This window comes from Halichoerus grypus, chromosome 2, assembly GCF_964656455.1.
Source record: "Halichoerus grypus chromosome 2, mHalGry1.hap1.1, whole genome shotgun sequence".
Taxonomy (NCBI): domain Eukaryota; kingdom Metazoa; phylum Chordata; class Mammalia; order Carnivora; family Phocidae; genus Halichoerus; species Halichoerus grypus.
In genome coordinates this window covers 110,928,961-110,952,021 of record NC_135713.1, presented here as the reverse complement: position 1 = coordinate 110,952,021, position 23,061 = coordinate 110,928,961, and the positions used below count along the sequence as shown (strand labels likewise).

General features: G+C 41.1%; 1 long non-coding RNA gene and 1 pseudogene across 1 annotated transcript in view; one reads left to right on the top strand and one right to left on the bottom strand.

Moving 5' to 3' along the window:
* LOC144381132 (uncharacterized) overlaps positions 1-23,061 on the bottom strand; it is a 364,233-nt gene that overhangs the window by 204,580 nt on the left and 136,592 nt on the right. The window lies entirely within an intron of this gene.
* On the top strand, positions 4,349-4,432 carry LOC118518773 (U2 spliceosomal RNA; annotated as a pseudogene).

Sequence of the window (23,061 nt, the reverse complement as noted above, 5' to 3'; positions counted from 1 at the left end):
GTAAAATGCAGCAAACAGAAAAGAGAAAGTGTCAAATTCCTGCATTTATAAGTTTTTAGTACAAAGATTATAAACAATACAATGGCAAGAATGGTCAAATGGCATAGAAAGATAATTAGAAGAAACAGAGATGACCAATAAGAAGAATGCCTATCTCCCTAGGAATTTTTTTTTAAGTTTTTATTTATTTATTTGAGAGAGAGAGAGAGAGAATGAGTGGTGAGGAGGGTCAGAGAGAGAGGGAGAAGCAGACTCCCCACTGAGCAGGGAGCCTAATAACAGGGCTCAGGGCTGGATCCCAGGATCCTGAGATCATGACCTGAGCCAAAGGCAGACACTTAATCCACTGAGCCTCCCAGCCACCCCTGATCTCCCAGGAATTAAAGGAGTGTAAAGTAAAACAACAAGAAGCTATTTTTCACTTATCAGATGGGCAAAGGTTTAAAAGAATGCTAATACCCTTTGTTGGCAAGGGTGTAGGAAGTGGGCACTCTCATTAACTGTTGGTGGGATTAATTTTGGTACAACCTTACTGAAGGGCAATTTGGCAAGACCCATAAAAATCTAAAATATGTAAACCCTTTGACCCAACTCTTTCACATCTAGATATTTATTCTAAAGAAATCATGAGACAAATGCACAAGATGTCTGTATAAAGTTCTCTCTCATGGAGTTATTACAGAAAACTGGAAGCAACTTAAATATCCAGGGGATTATTTCGAATAAATGATGAAACATACATATAGTGGAATACTACAAACAATGATGTCAACCTAGTTACTGATGTGAAAAAGCTATCTGTAATTAAGAGACAAAACAGTAAAAACTATGAATCTGGTTATTATCATTGGGTGAGATAGGGTTGATATTCATTCTATAATTCTCTCAATTGTTCCATTCATGTTTTTATTATACTAAGATGTAATAACAACTATTGTTATATTAAGAGATAAAAGCTATTTCCAAAATGATTCTTTTTCAAAGCAATATAGCTATTTTCACAATAACTGTTTTACATCACAATATTTTAAGTATGACTTCCTTTTTTCTTGGAGGTCCCAACTGAGACATATTTGAGATCATTCCAACATAATATTCTCTCTAGGAGAGTGTGATTTGTTTTCATCCTCACAGTTTGATATGCTGACATAAAAGCTAAAATAAGAGTCAGCCTCTTTCTCCCCATCCCCCACCAGGAATTGTTGCTCCTTTCCTAATTTTCTATTGCTAGGACAAAACTCAGTTCCTCTTCATTGGATGGTCATGAAGATGAAAAGAGAAATCACATATACAACACTTAGCACAGTACCTGACAAGTAGTTAACACTCATGGATGCTGGTCATTAATATCATCATTTGTCTTAATTATCTGTTGTTGTGTAATTAATCCAGTTTCTGCAGATCAGGAATCTGGGGAAGGCTTGGCTGGGTCTCCTGGCTCTAGATCTTGCAGAAGGCTACAGTCGAGGTGTCAGCTGGAACTGCAGTTATCTTACTGATAAATGGGGGGAAGGATCCACTTCCAAGCTCAGTCAAGGTACTGAATTGGCAAGATTTAGCTCTTCATGGGCTGCTGGACTGAAGTCCTGTTTCTCAGTAAGATGGCCCTCAGTTCTTTGCCACATGAGCTTCTCAATAAGCCAGCTAAGAACAGGGCAGCTTGCTTCATCAGAAACAGCAAGTAAAAGGGCAAGAGAGAGTGCCAACATGAGGGAAAGTGCAAGCAAAATGGAATTCACAGACTCTGATAACCTACTATTGGATGTGACAGCCCATCACTTTTCCCATTTTCTATTCCTTAGGAGTAAGTCACTAGTCCCAGCCTACAAACAAGGGGAAGGAATTACACAAGGGAGTGAATACAAGGAGGTAGGGATCATTGGGAGCCATTTTAGAAAGAGCCTACCATATTATTTTCCAAGCTTTTCCAAGAAAATACTAACATCTGAGAAGTATATTGTGTGACTTCAGTAGACTTACACAAACCCAGACAAATTTCAAAGTGTCTAATTAGAGTTAATGGATCATTCTGCCTGAACTATTACTTATTTTAACATGGTGATAGGGTTCACAGAAAGATCCTAACATAAGGGAAGGAGCTGGTGCTACAAAAGTCTTCTCCAGTATTTATATTACGAAAACAAAAGGGCTTTTTTCCTGTTTGTTTTTCAAATATAACCCAACTCTCTGCCCTCTAATATACTCCTTAACTAACTTTTAAAGGGATTAGACACCACCTCAACTCTTAGGGTCACTTTCCTCTTAGAGCAAAGAAAGGTGGCCCCACACTCAAGTCCATCTAACTCGCAGCCCACCTCTTGCTGTCTTCTGGTTCCTAATGGCCCTGGGGCTGTTGTTTATCTTCCCAATTCACCCCAGGTTATGAATACCCCATTTTCTTCACTCCTCATAGCACCAGGGAGACTTTGTCACTTGATTTCAGAGAGCAATTCAGTTTTTCTTGGGTCTTTCAATTCTCTTTCCAGATCATACCTAATACTACAAAAACAAAAACAAATGTCTTATCAAGAGAAGAATGGATAAATAAATTATAATATTATAATGGGACTATCTTCCATGTGTGGAAGAGCATACAGCAGCGAAAAGAAACTCATTGGACTACAACAACATGGATATATATATTTTTTAATTATGTTGAGTAAAAGACACTAAAAAGTACAACTTTAGAATTTTACATGACTTTCAAGAATAGGCAAAACTAGTCCATGGAGATAGAAGTAAGAATAAATATTACTTTGGCGGGGAGGTGGGAAACTATTGAGTGGACAGGGGCATTAGGTAACTTTCTGGAGTGATGGAAATGTTTTAGATCCTGATCTAGGTGATAGCCATATTAGTATATAAATATGTAGAAAAAAGTCTTTGACCTGTACACTTAAGTCTGCATTTTGTAATGTGGAAACTACACCTCAATAAACACTGAACAAAATTAAAATACTGAAAATGCTTTTTTCTAATTAGGCAGAACTTCCTACTCCACTTCCACGGAACACCCAGATAAACTTCAATATTCTACCATGTCCTGTTCAGAGAAGTATATCATCCTATCTTTCCCTGCTGGGAATTACTAAGTAATTCATTTATTCAACTGCTATTAATGCAGCATTCACTATGTCTTCTATAGAGCAGAACTGGATTTGAGGAGCCACAGCTGCAGAAAGAACTAACTACTTTATCCCTAGAGTACACTTGCCCCAGTGATTGGCTCAGGGCAGGCAGCCTGGGCTTGTGAGTGGAACCGGATGAGAGCCAACTCCTAATCATATACACAAACTTCTGGTTCAACTAGAAATTCAGGGGCGGGTGCCTTACATACAGACAGGTGAGTGAGTGCAGAGATGGGAGCGCCTTGCCTCCATTTAATCCCTTGTCTTTTTTCTCATGAGCGTGCTTGACAAAACATGTGATGAGGGATTAAGAGAGGGGGCTAATCTTGACAAACAGAAGGTTGCCAAACCACCTTCAAAGGAGTTGAGATAACTCAACAGGAATCATTTCTTCCCCAAGGAGTACCAAGGGACTGATGGCATCTAGGGTAGTTGTCTAGTTGAGGGCGGAGTCAGAGCCAGCATTGTAGATAAAGGAAGGGAGGTTAGTAAGACAGGTTTTCCAAGCACATGGGAATATGAGGTGGGGAGGTGGCTTGGTGCATCTCCAGAGTCTGTGCCAGCTGAGGGTATTTGGTACCAAAGTTTTCAGGGAAATTCTCCTAAATATCTTCCAGGTTCCTATTCTTTGAAACAGAATTAGACCAGGATCCATTGTCAAAGGCACAATCAGCATCTCATTGGTGTTCACCAAAGATTGTACTCATTTTTTTTTCTAAATGAGCCAACAACCAAGGTTTGTTTTAGGAATTACAAGCTTTAATGTAGAGAAACAATGTTATGTATAAAATGTGGGTGAATCCCATTCCATTGTTCTTTGTTCACAGTCTCATTATCCTCAACTTCTAAGGATGCTGATACCTTCTCTTACCTTCAACATTTATAACCTTACACCAGAAATACCAATGACTTTTAAAATATTATGTATTTGTGGCATTTTTATAATGACGCACTTTGCTGTTTAAGACTTCTAGGAGCAAGCACTCATACACACGATTGTTTAAATCAGTTTATAATATAAACAGTTATAAGTATGCACATAGACCGAATACCCTAGAGTTAGTAAAAATAGGGGATTAAATAAACACATATCGATTTTAAATGAATATTGATTCCTTTAAAATAATACCTAGGAAGATACTTATTCCAACAAAAACTCCTCTTTGAAATTCTTCCTAGAGCTAGTTTGTCAGTGGCACATAATACAGGGACAGATAATAATCGCTTCTCGGCCTTTTGGCTAAGATCAAGTGTAATACAGTGACAGATAAGATGAAATTCATTATTTTATAATTACAACTTTCTTTAATTAAGAAAGATGTTGACCCAGCTTATAATCAAAATCAAAACCACCATTAAAGAGGATGATACACTATAACTGAGGCAATTTTAAAATATCCACGGTTCAAAAGTGTAATTTAAAAAAAAAGGTGTTGGGGCACCTGGGTGGCTCAGTTGGTTGAGCAGCTGCCTTTGGCTCAGGTCATGATCCCAGGGTCCTGGGATCGAGCCCCACATCAGGCTCCCTGCTCAGCAGAGAGCCTGCTTCTCCCTCTCCCTCTGCCTGCCTCTCTGCCTACTTGTGCTCTATCTCTCTCTGTCAAATAAATAAATAAAATCTTTTAAAAAAATTAAAAAACAAATGTGGGGGCACCTGAGTGGTTCAGTCGGTTAAGTGTCAGACTCTTGATTTAGGCTCAGGTCATGATCTCAGGGTTGTGAGACTGAGCCCCACAATGGACTCCATGCTCAGTAGGGAGCCTGCTTGGGATTCTCTCTCTCCCTCTTCTCCTCCCTCCCCTCTCTAAAATAAATAAATAAATAAATCTTTAAAAAAAAAAAAAAGTGTGGTAAGCAATGGCAGCATTATAGATATGTGACAAACCTCCCAAGCTATTCTTTAAAGGAAACAATAGTCATTTTTGATAATAGACCTTTTGTGAATTTTTTTTAAAAAGGAGAGAAACCCACCCAATCTCATTTTAGTGTTATCATTCCTCTAACAATGACTACATATGCACATTTAAACCATGTATCTCACCATCACTCTATGAATGAACCTTTTTAGTTTTTTAAAATAAAATATATAAATTTTCCTGTTAATAAATTAATATAAATTAATCAAAGAGTTCGGGGAAACATGGAAGAATATAAAGAGGAAAATATAATCACCTATTATCCCACTACCAAGAGATTAATAATTTTAAAGGCAAATTTTCTACATTACCTTAAAAAGGATTAGGATTAAGCTGAGATGGCCCAGTTGGCTGAGAAATAACATTCAGGAAAATTTGCATTTATCTTGGAAAAACTGAACACTGGGGGGAGAAAATCAAGTTACAACATTCTCTCTACAAGTCAGTCCTCAAGTAATTAATGCCAAACATATGGGTGCCTTTGGTGTTAGGAATTCTTAGTCTATCATCTGAAGAAGTAGTGCCTTTCTCACTTCAGAAAGCTGTGTCTCACAGAATGAAACAAGCCAAGGGGTGTTTGTCTTTCAAGCAAATTGGGCTCAGTAAAGACAGAAGAGGAGGTACTATCAGCTTTTTCAACACAATTGGAGCCACTGAAACCTTCCATCCACTAGCTATGGTCAAATCCAAACAATCCTGCCAATATCTGGACTCCAGAAACAAAGGGCTCTACTCTTCCCAAGGGCCCTGAATTTACCTGAATTCTTGGACAAAGAATTTCCAGAGTCCTGAAGTGTAAACCTAAGTTTACTACTAATTACTGTAATTGTGAGCCAACAGGTATGTGGCACCTGAATTCCTCCATCTACATTACTAGAAGTCCATATAAAACCAACTGAATATGGACTTCCTCTTTACCATCTTCCTGTATTCCTTTGGCCATGCTGATGCTCCTCCTCTGTGTCTCAGTCCCTGAGCTGAGTGCTGACTCTATGAATCTGCAGCAAAGTGGGGACTAGTGTGGGTTGGAGAGGCAGACCTCAGAGATACTAGCATACAGTTAAGGTTGAAGTAATAGGTCTAGATCACATCTCCAAGGAAGAGTATGTAGAGTAAGAAAAGGGAAAGACCACGATGGAGACCTGAGGAACCCTTAAAGTCTGGAAAGACATGGTGACTAACAAAAATAGGGGACAAGGAACAGGGGCATGCATGATGGTATCTGTACTCTAAATGCATACTATGTTATCATTATTTGTTATAAAGATCTCCTTTATATTGAGTATCTCAATAGCAAGAACTTTGTCTTATTTATCTCTGGGTCTTCTTTAGCACCCAGCAGATGCTTAATTATATCTACAGAAGAGAGGGTAGAAGAAGGAAAGGGTAAAGGTAGAAAAGAAGGAAAAAATGGAAGAGATGGAGTGAAACTAGGAAGACAAAGGAGAAAACCAACCAAAGAGGTAATATTTCCACAAGGATTCCCTGTGTAGCCTGCTTGTTATAAACAGAACTGTGGTGACCAAGTCAAGCTCTGAACCAAAAGAAACAGAGCAAGAAGCTTGGCTATAGAGCATTTCAATGCATATCCAGCAGAATTTACTGCTGAGGAAACTCAAGGCCAACTCCAGGGAACCAGCCTCCAGAGCAGAGTCCTGCTCCCACTCAGAGTACCCAGTGCTTCTACATGTACATGAAAAAATAGTGGTAACTTTAGTAAAGTCAAGCCTTCTGAAGTGAAGACATCTTCACTGGTTCTTTAGGCTGCTGAAAAGAAAAGCAATAAAATAGATCTTAGGAACTCAGCTGGCTCAGTACTAAAAAGAAGGCACAAGTGACTCAATAGCAGCCAGATAAATATGTGTTTACAATTTCCCACTTACAGTGGCTTGCAGGAGATAAGACTGGGAGGTGGCAAAGGGAGAGCAGAAAGGTGCTGCTTCAGAAGACATTCATACTGCCCTGTTGGTGGATTCCCCACAACAATGGCAAATGATAGCTCCCCAAATGGCTGTGGTCTGCATCATCTAAAAACTCCTACTTATTTTCTCCCAACCAAAGTTTATCTCCACTTGACTTTGTAGGTCCTTGAAGCTAATAAATTATAGAACTACTTGCCCAGAAAAATATTTTTTATGGAAAGAATCTATTGTAATCTAGAGGAAACACTCATTGTCTGAATTCCAACAAACCTGCTCCATGATATGTTTGAGTTCTCACACTCTGCCCAAAACCAAGACATGTACCATGAATAGAAACAGTTTAAGGCCCTTGATCCAAGACTCACACTGTATTGCAAATTCAGTTCTCTACTTGGAAGGTTGGGTGAGGGACAGGGAGGTTCAGAAAAATCTTTTTATCAGGCCATATTTGAAACTCTTTGTTTAGTCTGAATAAATCCAAATGATACAGTTCTTAAGATGCTGTACTTTTTCACTTTGGCTTTGTTTGTGTATGCTGCATGCACCAAAAAAACTGTCGAAGTACAAAACTCATTTCTAGAACAACTTAGAGCCAGCCCACACCAAACAATGAATTAAAATACTGTGTTGCTTTTCTGTAGTTCCTTCTGAGCACAACATTAATTTTCTGAGTACTTATAGGAATTTCCTTAACAACTCAGTCAGATAACACTTGCCCCCATTTTCCAAATGAAAAACTATTTTGAAAAATGGCATAGCATAGCCTATTTTATGGGGTCCTCATTACCTATCCAATTTTCCCCTCCACTTACCTTCCTATCACTCCCCTCCAAGAGAGGCATGAAAAACCAACCATTTCTTTACAGCATGCATACATATACATACACAAGCATAGATACCCACTGTATGGACTACACTTTCTTATTTTCTATAATCTTGATACTCTGGCATTTCGGGTGCTGATCTTAGTTAAGACTGTCCCTCCCAGGACTGACTAATTCCTAGAGATAACACATTCCTTCCCTGGGAGTGAGCCTTTAATGAACAAACCAACAAATCCAGAGTCCATACTCCCAACCATCTCCTTCATCAAATTCTCAAACACCAAGCCAATGATCCCCTTGCCTTAAGTCACCCCAGGGCCAGGTACCAGACAACTAGGAACCACATTTATAACCCTAATCCCACCCAAATTATACAAATTATTCAATCCTAAACTTAGGGTACCTTCCCTGTTTCACCCATTTCTTCCCACCAAAATCCCAGTAAAGGTTCTGAGCCCTCTCTGCCTCCTGATTAATCCTGTTGTTTCCCTGTATGGCCTTGCATGGCCTGGTATGCTATGCCTTGTGTTTCTAGGGATCTGTGAGTATAAAATTCTTCCTCTGTAACAATCATTTCTGGGTCTGTGTGTCTTACCATACCTGATAAGAACCAATTGTGGGTACATTTTTAACATATCCACATTCTGATAAAACCCAATAACCTAAGTGTTTTAGAATTCACTCACTTTTACTAGGTCACCTAAAAATAGAGGGACAAGGATGAGAAATTCTAGTTCAAGGCTCTAATCACTAGGGAAGAAAGCATCCTCTAAGTACTATCTCAAATCTCATTCTATCTAACTGCAAATGAGAGTCCTTACTTGAAGTGCTAGGCCTGTGAACACAGTTGTATTTTTATGAATCTGTTTATATAACGTGTATATACACATGTGCTGTGAGCTTCCCAAGGCCAAGCATGATAACTCACACTTTTTTGCTTCTCCTAGCACAGGGAAGGATCACATTGCATAAACAGTATTTTTTAGTGATTAATACATGGCCAGTGAAGTTACAGTTTGGACCAAGTTGTGGATCTATTACTTACTACCTTAAGCAAGAAGTTAACTCATGGCTCAATTTCCTCAACTATAAAATAGATATAATGATATGGCATACCTCATACAATTAAATTAGTAATATGTGTAATAAACTTAGCAAAATTCCTAGAATATAGAAAGCTTTCAATAGGGGCACCTGGGTGGCTCAGTCGGTTAAGCATCCCACTCTTGATTTTGGCTCAGGTCATGATCTTAGAGTCGTGAGATCAAGCCCTACATGGGTCTCCCCGCTAGGTGTGGAGCCTGCCTAAGATTCCCTCTCTCCCTCTCCCTCTGCCCCTCCCCCACCACTCGCACACAAGTGCGTGCTCTCTCTCTCTAAAATATAATTAAAATTAAAAATTAAAAAAAAAGAAAGCCTTTGATATATATATATATATATATATATATAATTATTTTTTAAGATTTTATTTATTTGACAGAGAGAGACATAGCAAGAGAGGGAACACAAGCAGGGGGAGTAGGAGAGGGAGAAGCAGGCTTTCCTGCAGAGCAGAGAGCCAGATGTGGGGCTCAATCCCAGGACCCTGGGATCACGACCTGAGCCGAAGGCAGACGCTTAATGACTGAGACACCCAGGTGCCCCTGGATATATATTTTCTAATATCATCATTGTGGTGGGTACTTTAAAGCCACAGGTTAAATAGCACTTAAGACAAAGTCTCTTCTTACTATGGTCATATTGTTTACACCTACCTATCAGTTTAATTAGGAAAAATAAAACAAAGAATATTTAGTAAGTAACTTCTGTAAGTCAGACACTGAGCTAGACCCTTTGCTTTACTTCATCTAATCCTCTTACAAACACTATGAGGTAACATCATATCTGCCTTACAAATGAGGTGACTAAAGCTCAGAAAGACCAGTCTCTTCATGATAACCCAACTTTTAAGTAGCAGAGTCAGGATTTGAATAAAAATCTGTCTAATTCTCAAGCCCACTGGTCCTTGTTTCCTCCCAAGTAGAACTGAAATACAACATCCTAGGAAAGTTCAATTATTATGGGAGCTCCTGGGAACTGGCAGAGAGCAGAGATAATATAGCGATATGCTCCTTAGCAGAGAAAATATCCAGGGTTGCCCCTTTGTAAACAAAAAACATGGGAATAGAGATACAAGCACTGAGAGGAAATATGAAAAGATAGAAGTAGATGAAACAAGTACTGGAAGAATTTAGAAATGAAGTAGAAAAAAAATTATACTATCACAAAAATGAAGTTTACATTAAATGCAGCAATAAGGAGAGAAAACCCTGACACAGATATAGTAAAACACAGGAGGATGTGGTTAGAAAAGTGAGTAAAATAAAATGGAAGTAAAAAATGGTTAAAAAAAAGTTCAGAGAAGAAGATGATAAATATGGAAGAAACTAAGAAAACATGAGTGAAAGTGACATTCCTGAAGAAGAAAACCCAAATAATGGAATAGAAAAATATTTCAAGATACAATTCAAAGTGACTTCTACTCACTATCTCAGGTAGCATCCTCCTAGGACAAGTTAGTTCTTGCAGGGGAATTTTGTCATTCTCTACAGAGTTAGACCAAATCGAGCTCTTCTTCAAATGCAGCTCTATCAGCCAATCCCAGGACTGCAATGGTTTGGATAATAAAATTGAGTCCTCAGGTATAAAAGCTATACATTTTTTCCAAAAGAAAGATTGATCTACAAATTAAAATTAAAAGAAACAATGGATCGTGGATCACTACATCAAAAACTAATGATGTATTGTATGGTGACTAACATAACATAATAAAATTTAAAAAAAAATTAAAAGATACATCTCATCCCTAGGGAAAAAATATCAGAACAACTGTTCAACTTCAAAGATGAAAAAGAATCCTTTTAGTATCCTGAAAAAAAATATCAAGACACTTATAGAGGGTGAAAAAAAATCAATGCTAGAAAACAGTAAAGCAATGCCAACAAAGTCCTCAAGAAAAGAAAGTGTGACCCAAGAATTTTATTATCCACCAATACAATGTCCATACAAGACCTACACACAAATAGTAACAGCTTTATTTGTAATAGCCAAAAAATAAGAGCAACCCAAACATCAAATCAACAGCTGAATGGATAAAATGTGGTAGAGTCATACCATGGAGTACTACTCAACAATAAAAACAATAGGTAAACGCTTCTGAAAATGCAGGAGTTCAGTGGCTATAGTTTTTCACTTGTGGAAGCTACTAGAAATAAAGTATTACTTAACCACAAGAATTGAAAGGCTTCATTAAAAGAACTGCTGGTTATTTTGTGTATTTCATCCAGTCAACCAAAGGAGAATAACTAGAACAAATATGGGTATTTATTTACACAACAGAAGGTAAATGTTATAAATCCTGGGAATGTATATGTGATAAAATTAATAACATGTTTAAGGTAAAGGAGAAGGGAAGATATGTGGTGACTTCAGTACAATTGTGTTTGGCTCTTGTACAGTCAGAATTAAAGACCCCAACCACAAATCCAAGGGGTGGACCCTGGAAGCCAGGACACAAGGGGAAAGTTGTAAGTAACTATTTCCCATCAGACCTCAGCCCTGACAAGAAAACTGTGGTCGGAGGGCCTCAATGAGGGAACTCTAAGGAACTTTGAACAGTGTCCCAGGAGAGTGTCAGTGTTTGGACATCTGTTGTCTTAGGCTGGATTACTGAGAAGCAGACCCTAAAATGAGGGTTCATGTGCAAGTAAGTGATTTATTAAGGAAGTACCCTCAGAGAATCTGGTAAGGGTGGGGAAGGGGTAGATAGGAAAGAGAAAGAGAAGCCACCAAGGGAGGATACGATTTTCAGCACAGTCTCAGCCTCATGCTGATCTTGAAGGGAACTCTGAAGCATAAATTACATCTCAAGAGTTTGTCCCCTCTTGTACCAAGGGAGTAATAAGGCTTTTGTTCTCCTGTTCCAGTCACTCACTAGCTGTGAGGGAAAGGAGGAAGACATAAACTTCCAGACTACCAGGAACACATAAATCTCTATACTTTCGGGGGAAGAGACTACAGTAGCCCAAGGGTGTTCCTATAAAGAAAGTTGCAGAGGCAACCCCCCCAGCCCACCAACCCTGGAAGAGCCGAGAAAACAGGGTGAGTGTAGAGGAGCAGCAGAAGAGCAAGGCTGGGAAATGTGGGAAGGCAGGCTAAGCCCCAAAGCACATCTGAGCCAGAGCCAAGTCCCAGCTAGCTAGGGGGAGATGTTTCCATTGGGAAGAGAGAATGATGTTTTGATTCTATATTAATCCACACTCTTTAAATGAAAGTGAGACTGTCTATTAATACCTGAAAGTGACTAAAAAAACTAAAGGATGTATCAGAGAATTCATCCGTGGGCAGGCAAGGAAACAACAGAGTAAATTTCAAGAGTTGGTGATGAGCAGAAATAAAGTTACTTGTTTATACCATCCAACTACAACTCATTCAAAAAACTGCTTACACATGTGTGCTATATACCCCATAAATTTGCTTATATTCACATAGGTTAGCTTTGGAAAAATACGCAACAAATCGGTAACAGCAGTTGCCCCTGGGAAAGGGAACCAGGTGACTTTGAGGCAGTCAATAATTTATTTAAAGAAATAAAATCATTTAATTTCAAAATCTTTTAACTAATAAGGAAAACAAGCAAACAAAATCAAATGGGAAAGTACCTTGAGTTCTATGCGCTACACAATAAATGAATAGTATTCTTGCACAAAACATTCACCTAAGTATCCTCACTGCAACCCAAAGTAAATGTGAATCACCTACCACTACACATCTATTAGAATGGATAAAATTACAAAATCTGACTATACCAAGTGTTGGCTAGGGTGTGGAGGAACTGGAACTCTCATACACTGCTGGTGAGACTATAAAATGATGCAATCACTTCAGAAAACAGTTTGACAGTTTATTCAAAAAATTATACATACACTGACCATAGGATCTAGCCATTCTATTCCTAAGTATTTACCCCAGAGAAAAGGGAAACTATGTCCATACAAGACCTACACACAAATAGTAACAGCTTTATTTGTAATAGCCAAAAAATAAGAGCAACCCAAACATCAAATCAACAGCTGAATGGATAAAATGTGGTAGAGTCATACCATGGAGTACTACTCAACAATAAAAAGAAAGAACTATTAAGACATGTAATATCAATGGCTGAGGGGATCTTATGGGCCAGGCACTTTACACTGTTTCATTTTAGCCTCATGGGAACCCTATAAGCTAAGTACTACTCTCTTGAGTTGAGAAAACTGAAGCTTAGGGAAGTAAGCAACTTGTCTGGGCTCATACAGTTGGACATAGACCAAGCCAGTCTCACAGAGAGTTTTCACACACACACTTTACTCAGCAAAGAGTGCTTTGGGTTCCTTCAACCCATCAACTTCTTCCAGGTGAAACTGTACCATCTAGGAGATGACCTCCAAAAATGAGAAGGGGTTCAGAGTTTGTGGGGAGAGGGTAACTGTAAAGGAGGAAGAAACTTTTTCTTTTTACAGATAATGCCCCAGAGGACTCACCCTTTCTTATCACTCAGCTCCAAATTTTCAAGTCTTAATCTTGATGTGTCAGATCTGGGGACCCGTTCAAGTGCTCCCCAGAGAGGCTGCCCTTCTGTCTCAAGACACAGGTCCATACAAGCAGCAGCTCCACCTGGGCACCTATTACCGAAGCAAGCTGCAATTTGATATTCTCTTACTGTTTACTTCTGCCTTAATTACAGGGTGGGGGAAAGAGCACCTAAAGTTTGCCAAAAACTTCGGTGATTTTTTTTTTAAGTTCCTTCCTTTCTTTCCAGTTGTTCAACTCTGTTGGGAAAGGCAAAAGGAATGCTTTCAGAACTGAGCTCGCTGCTGAGTTGCCAGGGTTTAGAGATCTCTGCAAAGGTCATTGTTTTCTCTAAAGGTCATTGTCTTTTCATGAAAACCCCGGCAAAGCATGCCAATGCAGGAAAACCACCAGCTTGCCAAATGTCCAGTGTCCCAGTCACCTGCTCTTCCTGCCCTAGGAAGGATGTGGATGATCTCTGGAGTAAAGACATCGGATTGGTTTTGTTCCATTCTTGCTCTTAAATCAGCTGCAAAATGCATGAACAAAGCACATACAGTACCATTCTCAGAGCACTGTGCAGCCTCCTCGTCAAACACCAGCAGCTGCTGGGTGTAGCACAGACCAAGATAAGCAATATGACATTTGTGGCCATTCTACACTGCATCCTGAGTGCAGATCATTGTCTTTCAATGGAATTTCTGGGGTTTCAAGCCTTGAAGAATACCCACCAGTGAAAATACGGAGTGAGGGTGAGCTCTGGGCAGGGGGTCCTGGGTGGGGTGGGGGGCGTACAGCAGGAATGGCAGGCAGAATCAAGAAACCCAATCACGAGTTACTTGCTCTTTGGAAAAGCAGCTCTGTTAACAAGAGAATTAGGGCAGGATGATTTTGGCAAGCCTCATGTTATGTTAGCTGCACAAACTTTTCCTTTCCTCTTATGCAGCCTCTTAATAATTGGGTGGGAGCTTCTTTTCACATTTGACAAAGAGGCGATTCCTGTCAGATGTTTTTCAGAGGGGTTCCACCTTAGGTTTGCCAAGCACACACAATTCCAGATGCAACTCTGAGTCTGTTTAGTTTGAGAAGATTCAACTTTGCAGCTTTCTTGCCATTGGCAGGGTTTTCACTCTCTTCCTTTTCTCACGGTTTTCTCACATTACTTTAAGGGAATCTTACCCTTATCTCCACACCAGGTCTTCATAAAAAATATAATGGAGTGAAGAAAACACTCAGAGTGTTACCAGCGGCAGGTGGCATCTAGCTGGAAGCTGCCAAACCATATGAACGTGTCCTAATTGGAGACATTTCCCTTCCCCCACTGGGTGCCTCTAATTTACCTCTCTATAGGCAAATATTAATTTTCATACCCATGGTGGGGCTTGATGGAGGAAATTACTTCAACTACTTCCTTTCCATCTTCCTGCCTATTCCAATAGCCTCTTTGTCTCCTTCCCTTCCTCCCACAGCCCTGCTTCAGCCACCCATCAGCAACAAATACAAATACAGCTCAGTGGTGTTCCCGCATCTAAAAGACAGGTCCCCATAAACAGTCTGCATAGACCCCATTCCAATCCCTGCACCCAGGCCACTACCCCTAAGAGTGTTCTCATCACCATCTGAGGCTAGGGCCAAGATGGGTATTAAATATTACAGGGCTATGGTGGAGAAATTGACCCCATACTGATCATGCAAAAAAAAAAGTAAAAGAAAAATGAAAAAAAATCCTCTCCAAAGAAAATATCCCTAGAAAAAGTTTGTTTAAAAAAGGTGACGAAACATATAAAAACTTTCACTTAATATAGATTATTTAAATATATGTGTACATATCCTTTCCTCCATCCCTTTCATTCATTCATTTAATTTATACCCATTTAGAGTATATTATATGCCAAGCACCATTCTAGGCACTGGAGATTTGGCAGGAAAGAAACTAAATTCCCTGCCCTGGGATATAAAGAAAAAGTAAGTAAACAGGGAGACAGAAAGTGATGGAGACTGGGAGTTTTAGATAGGCATTCATGGAGGCCCTCACTGAGAAGGTGACAGCTAAGCAGAGACCTCAAGGAAGTGAGATATGAGCCATAAAGATATCTGAGAGAACACTCCAAGCAGAGGGGAAAGCAAATGTAAATGTCCTGGGGTGAGAGTAACCTTGGTACACTCAAGGAACAGCAAGGAGGCCATTGTGGCTGGAGTAGAAGGAACAAGGAGAAAGGAATAGGAAACAAGGTCATAGATGAGGCCACCATGATAGTGTAGGCTCAGAATGAGATTGGCAGACTCTGGCAAGTTCTGAGCAGAGGAGAGATGCCATCTAAATAATGGTGTAGAAAGAACTCTTTGGCTGCTGGGTGGGAAGAGATTGAGTAGGCAGGGACAGAAACAGGTAGCCCAGTTCAGAGGTAACTGCAGTAATCCAGGCAATAGGTGATGGTGCTGGGATAAGGTGGTAACAGTGGAGAGAGCAGGAGAGGAGAGTTTCTGGATATAATGAGAAGACAGAGCTACAGGATTTGCTGACGTATTGGGTTGACTGCATGTTCTTGGTACTGAAACATCAGAAATGGGGGCCTCTTGAATTCTGGTGCTTAGGCAAGGGGCAAAGACTCCATTTACTGAGTACCTGCTATGTGCCAGTTGCAGCCTTAGGTACTTTCACAGAAACTTCCTCCTTATAAGTCTACAGTAGGTTTGACTATTTCCATTTCACAGATGAGGAAAGGGAAATAGATCTGTGTCAGCGTCAGCCAGAACCCAGAGCCCATCACCCTGAGCCCCTTATAGAGGGACATCCCCTGGGGATGTGCAGAGCAGAAGGCTTGGTGGGTGTCCATGAGCTCAGCAGGAGTGGGCACCAAAGTTAGGGAGACCTGACATCCTCCCTGACTGCTGCAGCTTCTCATCAGAACTCCAGGGTGGAGCTGCAAGTCCAGAGTGTGCCCCAGCCCTGAGGTTCCTCACGGGGATCCAGGATGCAATTGCTAGGGCTGCAGTTGCCAGAGGTGGGAAAGCCTACTGGGCAAAGGCAGGAGATCTTGGTGACCCTTCCAAGCCCAAGCCCAGCTTTGCTGTACAGACAGGAAGGGCACCACCAGCTGCTGCCAGCAGTCCCTGTAGGCAAAGCTGCTGAAATTCAGACTTTCCACATCTTGGTCTCCACACCCCAAAAGTTTCAGCTAGCCATCCTGGGAGGAGCCCAGAGGTTGCTGTCTGAAGGCCAGCAAGTGTTGTTTGGAGGAAACGGGCCCACTCAACCCAAATGCACCTGCACTGGGCGTAGCATATTTCTCCTCTGGTTGCCAGAGCAACAGAAACAACAGTAACTACTGAAACCCCCTTAACACCACAGCTCAGACTGACCCTGATCAACAGAAGCCATCTCTGCATCCTGGTCTCTTCCATGTTCTCCTGCCCACCTACACATCTCTGCTCTGATACCAAGAACTTACCTAATCCTTGCACTGAGCTGAAACTGTTCTCAAAGCTTGATAAGCTGTGCTCTTCCTGGCACGAATGGGTTTCTCTGATCCCCAGACCCCAGAGAGAGGGTGGAAGCCTGGATCCAGGCGTGGAGCACAATGTCCATCTGAGGGAGGGCTCCCTGGAGGCTCTTCTTTGGAACTGCTGCACGGGCTACTTTATTCCAAACCCAAGACAAATGTGCAGTCTCCCTAGATGTGGCCATGGCTGCAGACTGCAGAGTTTGTGCCCCAACATACATGGGTCTGGCTACTTCCCTTATTAATAAATCCCATATCATGAGAGGAACTGGAGCTATAGGTTCAGCCATTTTCAAGGGAATTAGTATCCTCATCCCACACAAGGAAGGTCCTACTCTCAGAAGACAAGTGATTTATGGTAATTTCTGATACCAACCTATTGCTATGAAAGTGCCTGGAGAATGGACAGCTTGTCCTGCCTGTTAATTCACAAATGGGCATCATGAGCCACAGACATGTTTGCTCTGAAGCAAAGTATACAACCCCAGCCTCAAAACCATGGTTACAGTGTGCTTGACTGGCTCACATTTCCTCTCTGAGGCTGCAACAGAGCATCTCATGCTGCATCATGAGACTGGATACCAGGGTCCTTCCCTCCATTCTATTAGGATCCACCACAGGAATTATCCTGAGGGTGAGGGAAAAGGGTACCTCTATGTTATTTCTTTAGTTCTCTCTGAAATCCCACAAGTTAGATACAGCGTTTCCTACACATTACAAATGAGAAAATCAAAGTTCAGAGAGACTAAGTGACTTGCCTCAGATCACAGTAGCAGGACCAAATAGCAGGACCAAGACTTAAATCCAGATTTCCTATTCCACCTTATACTCCAGTGGTTTATTAAAGGGCTTAAAAAGGGGGCTCCATTTCTTGATTATTCCACACAATAAACCAAGGCATATATGCCAAACCCTATCTTTTAAATTCTTTTTTTCAGCTCTCTATATAATGTCCTCTGCACTTTAATAGGCACTGAGATGAGTGACAAAATGAAAGAGCTCTTACTGAAAATCAACTTTCAGTTTCCATTCTTTTTGCAAATTTTTGCAGAGAGCATCGCTTATATATAACACTTTGGAGATTACAATGCCATGATACATAGTTCCTCTACTCATCAAACCTGCAATAGGGCTGGGAAGATAAGACATGGACCCCAATAATTATCATACTAAGCAGATATGGTTTGGGCCCCAAGAGAATGGTGCCATGTAGGGTACTGAGAGGTCCAAGGGGTGAGACATCACTTCTGTTTGACATAATCAAGGAAGGATTCCTGGAGGGGTGACTTTAAAGCTGAACCTTAGCTGTCACACAGAATTTTCATAGAGATTGAGGAGTTTCACTTTTAAAAAACATCCAATTAGACATTATATTCAGATTTTTACCCCACTCCCCAAATTTTGATATAAATAATAATAATAGTATTTCCAGTATCATTCTGCAACATGTCCCTTGACAAGGAGCATCTCCCAAGACAGAAAAAGTACCAGTACCCAGAGAAATAGAACCAAGCAGCCCAGTTCATCTGACTCTATCCTAAGCCCATGCAAAAATGGGTGACAGACTTCCCCACACATTGCACCATCCTCTCTTCCCTCACTGTCTGGTGCCTGCCTGCCTACAGCAGCCAGTAAAAAGCTTGGAACTGCTGTGGAGGGCTGTGAAATCAGTAGGGCACTCATTTCTTAAGACAGAACAAGAAAGGCCTGTACAGACAGTTGATTCCAGGACCATTTCCCCCAAAGACCAAGGTTTTTCTCCAATCTTCTACTATGATTTTGCAACTCTGATTCTTTCTTTCATTGATCTCCTGCATCTGTCTTGTACTTTTTTAAAAAGTTTTTATTTAAGTAATCTCTACACCCCACGTGGGGGCTCAAACTCAAATCCCTGAGATCAAGAGTCGAGTGCTCTTCTGACTGAGCCAGCCAGGTGCCCCTCCTGTATCTGTCTTTAACAGAACAGATGACCATTTAATCCAGAAAACCAGTTTGCTACCGTGGGGAAAACTGAGGGCACCAGCCAAGCATGGGATGTGTCTGGTTTGTACTTAGTTCTCCCTAAGAAAGACCTTGTCCTTTCTCCATTCAATCTAATTATTTCATACCTAGTCACTGAACTACAGCTCAAACAGCACCCTTTCAGGGAAACCACTTCCCCTCTACACACCTATATCTAGGTCAGGTTTCCCTATTACATAGTCTCATTTAGGTCTCTTTCCTACTTTGTAGTTATATGTTAGTGTGTATCTCCTACACCAAATCTTAATCTCCACGAAGGCAAGTCCTGCCTAAAATTATCATCATGTTGGACACATGGAAGGTACTCTACAAATAATTGTGGACCAAACCGCTGAGTGGCAGCCTGACATAGTGATAAATGGAGCCAGACAGACCTTGGTTGGAATGTCAGCTTCAACACTTCCTAGTCAGACAATTAATTATACCTCACATGTCTCAGCTTTCCCTTCTGCAAAATGAGGATAACAACACATATTTCACACAATTATTATGAGAAAAAAAATATAAGGGCATCTAGTCAGAACTCTGTAAGTGCTCCCAGTAATATTAGTTTCTTCACCTGCTTTATCAACTGAACTAGATCACCATGGCTCCCAGGGTACCTCTGACCTTGACCCTCAGGCCACACAGATTTTTTTTTCATAAACCCCAAAGCCCACTGTAGAGTTAAAGATTAAAAAATGCTCTCTGGGGCTATCTGAAGCTGAGTCAAGAGGTTCCATTCCCCCTCTGTGTCTGTCAGGATTCTAAGCTGGCATTTAGAAACCAACTCTTGTTCATTTAAGCAGAAAAGTAGTTTATGAAAAGCATGGAAACTCAGAGTTCCTAGGATAGTGAGAAACCAGGCTCAGAGGCTGTCTACCAAGAACAACGCCCCAAATGAGGCCACAAGGCTGGTCCAGTGAGGCACTGCTGACAACACTACTGTGCGCAGACCCTGTAACAGGTACTATGTGCATAGCCGGCGCTGGACACTGGGTGCTGGCTCTGGAGCCACAGTTCCTGTTGCCTCTAGAAACTAAATATAGTGTCACTGCTGTCCCACCCTCACCAGAATGGGATCCACCAGGTGCCTGTTTTTACTCTGAGTCAAAGTCTAAGAAAGGTACTTCTGATTGGTGGAGCCTGGGTCAACCTGCCTAGAACCTAGCTGCAAAAGTAGGCTGAGAAAACATGAGTCTGCTGTGTTCAGCTTCTCTATGAGAGAAGGCTCTGCCTTATCAGGTAGGGAATTTCCCTCTAAAGGACAGGTGCTTAGTCACTGTGATCCCAAAGGAATGATAATTGCCTGGAATGTGCCCAGGCAAATTCCTGTCTCCTGGGTTTCTCTACACCATACCCTTGCTAGCCTTGTGGACTGAGCCCCCTAACTAACTGCTCCCCACATACAAGCATTTTCTAGGTGACTCCTTCCTGCCCCATATTCCTGTTGATCTAAAATATTTCTAAACTACTATATAAATATGAAATTGTTTTCATTCTCTAAATTTTACATTTACATAGTACTTTAGGGAAGAGTTCTTTCTTTCTCTCATGCAGTCACCTGTGTCAATGTCTAAAATGGCCAGTCTTGGTGAACATTATGCTCTTAATATGGTCCTCAAAAAAAAGTATTCTTTGGAGGCACGTGGGTGGCTCAGTTGGTTAAGCATCTGACTTTGGCTCAGGTCATGATCTCGAGGTCCTAGGATCGAGCCACCACGACAGGCTCCCCAATCAGCGGGGAGTCTGCTTGTTCCTCTCCCTCTGCCCCTCCCCCTGCACATGCTCTGTCTCTCTCTCTCTGTCTCTCACTCTCTCTCAAATAAATAAATAAAATCTTTTAAAAAAGTATTCTTTGGTCAAACAAATTTGAGAAAAATTCTCCTATGAGAGGCACAATGCATATTAGCCAACCAAAGGCTCTGAGAAGTCAATGAAATAAAGAAACTAGAATTTTTCAACCCAACAACCCCTGAAGCTTATCTAACTACAAACCACCACCAGATTTTTATAATTGTCTTCATACACCAACATCTTGTCACAACTAAAATATGTTACAATAGAGATTCCACAAGATCTATTCCCAAGATTTTCTCATATGCCCTTCTTCTTGTCTCCTGCATCCCTAAATAAAATTATCCCAAAGCAAATGAATCTCAACTGGGCTTAGACAGGGGAACAAGGACAATGGGGGAGGCATAACATAAGATCCTTGCTATTCAAAGTGTGGTCCATCACCCAGGAGCTTGGAAAATGAAGGATCTCAAGCCCTATCCCAAGTTTTCTGGTTTTCAGAAAACCAAAATCTATATTCTACCAAGATCCCCAAGTGATTCCTACACACAATAAAGTTTGACCCACACTGGCAGAGATAATTTCTATGCCTACAAACTACAATTCCCTATAATGAACACTTAAGGAATTCAATTCACACCCAAATTCCCTTTACCAGATAAATCTGTCTATACTCCCAGGGGACTTGGTCCCTTTCCCCTTAGGATTTTACAGAGCTCAGCATTTTTTCACAGGGAGGGCCTGTGGATTCTGGAACTTTAAGGAAACCTTAGCATTTTGTGGTTTGGCCACAGAGAAGCTGAGCTGACTTCTATGATCTTCTTTAAAACATCCTGTGGGAGCCCCTGACCCCCTGCAGTGAAGGATGTGCTGTCCACACCACTATCTCCTTGTACACCCAAGAGATACTACTAAAACTGGTTAGCCAGGATGCAACTAAAGGAAGTTACTCAAATCAGAGAGCTAAAAGCTATCAGTAGCTTTATGTTAACTGTGACTTTGGAAAGCCCCTAGGTAACCTAAGGACAGGGGCTGGATGCCAGCAGAACCAATCTCATGATTAGAGGGTTAGAACTTTCAGCTCTCCCCACCCCCAACACACTCAATTCCCCAGGGCTCCAGGGAGGGAAAGGGGGCTGGAGGTTGAATCAATCTCCCAAGGGCCAATGATTTAATCAATCATGCCTCTGTAAAGAAGCCTCCATAAAAACCCAAAAAGACATTGTTCAGAGAGTTGCTGGGTTGGCTAACAGGTGGTAATATGGGAAGAGTGGCACTCAGAGAAGGCACAGAAATCCTGTGCCTTTTCCACATTCCTTGCCCTATGCATCTCTTCCATCTAGCTGTTTCTCTGAGTTCCGTGGGCCACTCTAGCAAATTACCTGAACCCAAGGCAGGGTCATTGCAATCTCCAATCTATAGCCCATTAGAAGCACAGGTGATAACCTGGGATTGTGACTGGTGTCTGAAAGTGGGGAGTGAGGGGCAGCCTTGCAGGACTGAGCCCTTAATCTGTGGGATCTGATGCTATCTCCAAGGAAAAAGTGTCAGAATTGAGTCGAATGGTAGAACACCCAGTCGGTGTCTAAGAATTGTTTGGTGGTGTGAGAACCCAAAACACACACACACACACACACACACACACACACACGCATGCACACACAATGGAAATTGGAATCACGTTAGGGAGGAAAAAGGAAAATTATTTGTAAGTCAACCATCCCTTACAGATAACAGACAGAGATATGACCATCAAATAACCAGACTCTGATATGGGCACTTAGGTCGAAAAAGACCACAGGCCACTGACTGATGCTTGTTCCAGATCCAACTGTGGGCTCACTCACCAAAGGAACATTATTGTTAATCATCACAGATATGAGTGTTTCCCAGATGAGATAACTTGTTCTGGGGACAGAGAGCACACACATTAGCAATACTAATAAGCTGAAGATAATTGGTGTTTCTAAACAGCAAGTCATATGCTTACATGTATTGACTGGCAAAAATGTGCAATAAGATCTTCTTCTGAAATATGCTCTAAAAATCACTATAAATAGCCAACAAGTGATTCTTTAAATTCAGCAACAATTCTCAGTTTCCTTAAGTACTTGAAGGAAGCCCAATTTCTATATCCAGGTCTGAGGATGGGCCACCAAAGCATTTAATGTAGGTCCCAGAAAGAGGACCTACCCATAGCTGATCTCATAGAGCTACTCAAGGTGTGGCCCATGGACCAGAAAGTCTAACATCACTGGGAGCTTGTTATAAATGCAGACTCTCAGGCCCCACCCCAGAGCTACAGAAACAGATCTGCATTTTAACAAGATTTGCAGAGGATCCAGGTGCTCGGTATAGTTTGAGAAGGGAGGTTTTAAAAT